Raw genomic sequence first — 5996 nt, 5'->3', positions numbered from 1 at the left:
TGATTAACCTCTTACCAACCTTCCATGGGTTGGAAAATGAGAGTCCGTACGTGCATATACGGGAATTCGAAGAGGTGGTGGCTACATTCAACAACCGAGCTGATGTCACCAACATTGTGAGATTGAAATTCTTTCCTTTCTCACTCAAAGACAAAGCAAAAAGCTGGTTGTATTCCTTAAGGCCTAGATCTATCGGAACATGGGACGAAATGACAAAAGCATTCTTTGCCAAATATTTCCCGCCCCATAAGACTAGTAGCCTTAAGAGACAAATCTCTACCTTCATCCAAAAAGACCATGAAACTTTCCATCAGGTCTGGGAAAGGTTTAGAGATTTGATAAATCAATGCCCACATCATGGATACGAAAGTTGGCGTCTGATCAGCTATTTCTATGACGGTCTCACAACCGGACAAAGACAATTCGTACAAATGATGTGCAATGGCGAATTCCTTCAAAAAGATCCCGATGAAGCTTTCGAGTACCTCGACGATCTTGCTGAAAAGTCCTACACATGGAATGGACCGAGTCCTATGGACAAGCCACGATCAACTGGAATCTACCAATTGAAGGAAGAGGATAACGTCAAAAGCCAAATTGAATCATTGAGACAACAATTCGAGGCTTTCAAATCTCAAGAAGGTAGAGGAATCCACATGGCTGCAAAGGTAGAGACATGAGATCCATGCTTCATCTGTGGAGGAACGGAACATCAACCGCAAGAGTGCCCAACTCTTAGTGAGTTAAGAGGAGGAAAAGAGGAACAATGCAATGCCTTAGGGGATTACAAGAAACCTTATAACCCTTTCTCAAACACTTACAATCCTGGTTGGCGCAACCATCCAAATTTCAGCTGGAAGGATTCGAACCAAGCATCTGGGAGCCAATGGAGGCCTGAGCAGCAACAACCACCAAAATCATACAACGCTCCTCAAAATATCATGCAGTCAAGTAATTCTCTTGAGAGTACTTTGCAAATGCTTGCACAAACTCAAATAGCCTCAACTCAAGAGCTCAAAGCTTGTTTCACACAAATGGTAGAGGAAATGAAAGACATGAAAGTCCAAATGACAAAGCTAAACACTACTTTGGCTATTCAAGAGCATGGGAAACTTCCCGCTCAACCTCTAATCCATCAAAAAGGGCAACACATGGCACAAACCTCCTCCTCTGCAGATACAAATTTCAAAGAGGTTAATGCCATCACTACTCGAAGTGGTCAAAGTACGGTTTCACCGTTAACAAAGACAACGAGTACGTCAATGCCCGCTCCAGATAATGATGTGCCAATAAACATTCCAGTAAAGGCACCCTTTCCTCAAGCTTTGAAATCCACTGGAAAGGTACTGGAAAATCATGGTGAAATCCTAGACCTTTTAACACAAGTGAAGATCAACTTGCCATTGTTGCATGTGATCAAACAAGTGCCGGCTTATGCCAAGGTTATCAAGGATTTATGCACCGTTAAAAGAAAGCATCATGTCAAGAAAACTGCATTCTTGGCAGAACAAGCTAGCGCGGTAATTGACTGCAAAACACCGCCTAAGTACAAAGATCCTGGTTGTCCCACCATCTCATGTCAAATAGGGGAACAGGAATTTGGTCAAGCCCTTCTAGACTTAGGAGCAAGTGTAAATCTCATGCCATATTCAATATACTTGCAATTAGGTCTAGGAGAACTCAAGCCCACATCTGTGGTGTTACAACTGGCCGATCGATCAGTTAAGAAACCTCGGGGAATAGTAGAAGACGTTCTGATTCAAATTGAAAAATTCTATTACCCTGTTGACTTTCTCATCTTGGACACTCAATCTGAAGTAAGTATAGAGTCCAAAATTCCCATCATTCTCGGTAGACCTTTCCTCGCAACAGCAAATGCACTCATTAACTGTAGGAATGGTCTCATGAAAATCTCTTTCGGGAACATGACTCTAGAAGTGAATGTTTTCCACATCGGAAAACAACCACCTGACAACGATGAGTGTTTCCAATCCTATCTGATCGATACACTTATTTCGGAAGAGGTCGAATCGAAATACACGTCTAATCATTTTAATCACCTCTTCCAAATTTCAGAAAGTTCTGAGCCTGATGAGTTGACAATCAACCCTGAAATCGTCAAACACTCACAGGCTAAAAGAACCATGTTTTGGAATCCAATCTTTGAGGAACTCCCTCAAGATCGAGAAACACCAAAACCATCTATTGAACAAGCTCCTCAACCAAAGTTGGCCCAACTTCCTGAAGGTCTTAAGCATGTTTTCTTGGGAGCTGACAACACTTTTCCTGTCATAATATCCTCCAAGATCACTGCCACACAAGAGCTCCAACTCATCAATGTGTTGCAAGAACAAAGAGAAGCATTAGGATGGACGATAGCTGACATCAAAGGTATTAGTCCATTAATTTGCTCCCATCACATTCAATTGGAAGACGGGGCTATACCACGTCGTGACCCTCAAAGAAGATTGAACCCAACGATGAAGGAAGTAGTAAAGACTGAAGTCTTGAAACTTCTTGATTCTGGCATAATCTATCCTGTTGCTGATAGTAAATGGGTCAGCCCAACTCAGGTTGTTCCCAAGAAATCTGGGGTAACAGTGGTACCAAATGAAAAAGGGGAACTTGTTCCTACCAAGGTCACAACTGGGTGGCGCATGTGCATTGATTATAGAAAATTAAATGCAGCCACCCGCAAAGACCATTTTCCACTTCCATTCATCGATCAAATATTGGAACGTGTGGCAGGTCATCCTTTCTATAGCTTTCTCGGTGGTTATTCAGGGTATTACCAAATCGAGATTGCCTTAGAAGATCAGGATAAGACCACATTCACTTGTCCTTTTGGTACTTTTGCCTTCCGGCGTATGCCATTTGGCCTGTGCAATGCTCCAGCCACTTTCCAGCGATGCATGATGAGCATATTTAGTGATATGATCGAGAAATGTATGGAAGTATTCATGGATGATTTGACAGTATTTGGAGATTCCTTTGAATCAAGCCTTCTCAATTTGGAGTCTGTGCTTAAACGTTGCAAAGAGAAAGGCTTAGTACTCAACTGGGAAAAGTGTCATTTCATGGTGCCATCAGGCATAGTCTTGGGGCATGTCGTGTCGGAACGAGGAATTGAGGTTGATCAATCAAAGATTGAACTCATATCAAAGCTGCCCACCCCCAAGAATGTTAAAGACATTCGGTCTTTTCTTGGGCATGCAGGATTCTATAGGAGGTTCATACAAAACTTTTCGACAATTGCTCGCCCTTTGTCAAACCTCCTAGCAAAAGATGTTGTGTTCAGTTGGACACCTGAGTGTGAGGAATCTTTCCGAACACTCGTTGCAAAACTCACTTCCGCCCCTATCATTCAGCCACCAGATTGGAACTTACCGTTCGAAATCATGTGTGATGCTAGCAATTATGCTATAGGGGCTGTCTTAGGTCAAAGAAGGGAAGGGAAGCCCTTCGTTGTCTATTACGCAAGTAGAACTCTTAACAGTGCTCAAATGAACTATTCTACCACTGAAAAAGAGTTACTTGCTGTAGTATTCGCACTTGACAAGTTTCGTTCCTACCTGATTGGTTCACCTATCACAGTCTTCACGGACCATTCCGCCTTAAAATACCTCCTTTCCAAAAAGGATGCTAAGGCGCGTTTAATTAGGTGGATCCTTCTGTTACAGGAATTTGATCTGACCATAAAAGACAAGAAAGGAGTTGAAAACGTGGTAGCGGACCACTTATCTCGTCTTGAATTTTCTGATTCCGCTGATGGCCCAGCCATTCAAGATGACTTCCCTGATGAACATCTCTTCGCAGTCACTAAGTTGCCATGGTACGCTCATATCGTCAATTACTTAGTGACTGGCGAACTTCCAACTGCATGGAGTACACAAGATAAACGTAAATTTTTGGTCGAGGTTCGTAACTTCTATTGGGACGACCCATATCTTTTCAAGTATTGCCCCGACCAAATTATGAGACGTTGCATTCCAGATGATGAAATTTTTAGTGTCCTGAACTTTTGTCATAATGAAGCTTGTGGTGGTCATTTTTCTATGAAAAAAACTGCTGCAAAAATCTTACAATGTGGTCTTTATTGGCCCACTTTGTTCAAAGACACTAACAATTTCTGTCGATCATGTGAAAGGTGTCAGAAATTAGGTGCCCTGTCCCGACGACATATGATGCCATTAAACCCAATTCTTGTAATAGAAATATTCGATTGTTGGGGAATAGACTTTATGGGACCATTTCCACCTTCTTCTGGCTACCTTTACATTCTCCTCGCCATAGACTATGTCTCAAAATGGGTGGAAGCTGTGCCTTGTCGAAATAATGATAACACAACTGTTGTGAAATTCTTAAAAGAAAATGTGTTATCTAGGTTTGGCACACCACGCGCTATCATAAGTGATCAAGGCACCCATTTTTGCAACTATTCTTTTGAGACCTTAATGCAAAAATATGGTGTAATTCATAAGGTTGCATTGCCTTATCACCCACAGACAAATGGCCAAGCTGAGTTAGCCAATCGAGAAATTAAGCAAATTTTAGAAAAGACGGTTAATCCTGACCGCAAAGATTGGTCCTCACGACTTCTCGATGCTCTCTGGGCATACCGCACTGCTTACAAAACTCAACTTGGTATGTCTCCTTATAGGCTAGTCTATGGTAAAGCCTGCCACCTTCCTGTTGAGCTGGAACACAAAGCTTATTGGGCAGTTAAAAGCCTAAATTTTGATCTCAAGGCGGCAGGACTCAATCGTAAGCTTCAATTGTCAGAAATTGAAGAGTTAAGGAACGATGCTTATGACAACTCTAGGATCTACAAGGCTAAAATGAAAGCGGTTCATGACAAGCAGATCCTAAGAAAAGAATTTGAGCCAAACCAACGAGTGCATCTTTATGACTCTCGTCTGCATATCCACCCTGGCAAGCTGAGATCAAGGTGGACTGGCCCATATGTTGTAAAAACCGTCTTTCCCAACAGTGCTGTTGAGGTCATAGACCCAACTGATGGGAGAGAATTCAAAGTAAATGGCCAGCGACTGAAACACTACATAGAAAGGGTGACCCAGCCTGAAGAAGTCACTCTCGTGGAACCAGTTTACCAAGTCTGAGTAGTGTTCCAAATTGTTTGTAAATAGGTTTGTTTTCTGTTTATTTCCCTTTTGTCATTTTATTTTATTTGTTATCATTTTGTGTTTTCAGTTTTTCATATTTTAGAGAATCAATATTCGCTCTACCACTCGACGCTCGCTATCCAGGTGTTCTCTTTCCCTGCTCTTTTACATTTATTATCTTTTGAGACATTGAGGACACTGTCAGATTTTGGTTGGGGGTGGTGAGCATATTCATGCACGTTCATGTTGATTTTTGTCATATTAATATTTTCACGGTCAAATTTTTAAAAAAATTACTTATTTATTTTTGCAAAATGTTAGTTTTGAGTCAATTTTTGTTATCTATATTACTAAGAGTTTCTCTAGAGTTACCTAATGCACATGCCAATTGTTGTGGTAAGATGGTTGTTAGTACATATTTGCTTAGAAATTTGCCATGTTTAAGTAATTCATTCTTTTGTGTGAGAAGTGAGACTTGAGAAAACAACTTTTAAATTTTTATTGATTCTTAGAAATGGTTATAATTATTTGGACAAGGTATTGTGGTATGAATGGATGATGTTTTAGGGATAATATTTTCTATAGACAAATCTTATTAGAGAGCCTTTTATTATGTTGTTCATGAAAAAAAAAAAAAAAAAAAATAGAAAAAAAAAAAAAATGAAAAAGAAGAAAAAAAAAATAAATAAAAAAAAAAGGAGAAAGACACAAGAACAATATTTCTATCATTTTCAATTATGTTGTCTCTTGTGTCCAAAAATAAATAAAAATAAATAAAAATGTGTTTATTAATTTCATGGTTTATTTTATGGCTCTTAGAATAAATGTAAAGATTGTCTATTTAACTTAAAATCCCGAAAAAACTGGTTTTGT

At 40.0% G+C, this 5996-nt stretch overlaps 1 non-coding gene across 1 annotated transcript; it reads right to left on the bottom strand.

Moving 5' to 3' along the window:
- Positions 1-257: 257 nt before the first annotated feature.
- Positions 258-364, bottom strand: LOC133833468 (small nucleolar RNA R71). The gene has a single exon (XR_009892846.1). It is a non-coding gene; the product is annotated as a small nucleolar RNA R71 (small nucleolar RNA).
- Positions 365-5996: the final 5632 nt, after the last annotated feature.

The sequence above is a fragment of the Humulus lupulus genome, chromosome 4 (assembly GCF_963169125.1).
Source record: "Humulus lupulus chromosome 4, drHumLupu1.1, whole genome shotgun sequence".
In the NCBI taxonomy this organism is placed as follows: domain Eukaryota; kingdom Viridiplantae; phylum Streptophyta; class Magnoliopsida; order Rosales; family Cannabaceae; genus Humulus; species Humulus lupulus.
This window is presented reverse-complemented; position numbering and strand designations above follow the sequence as displayed.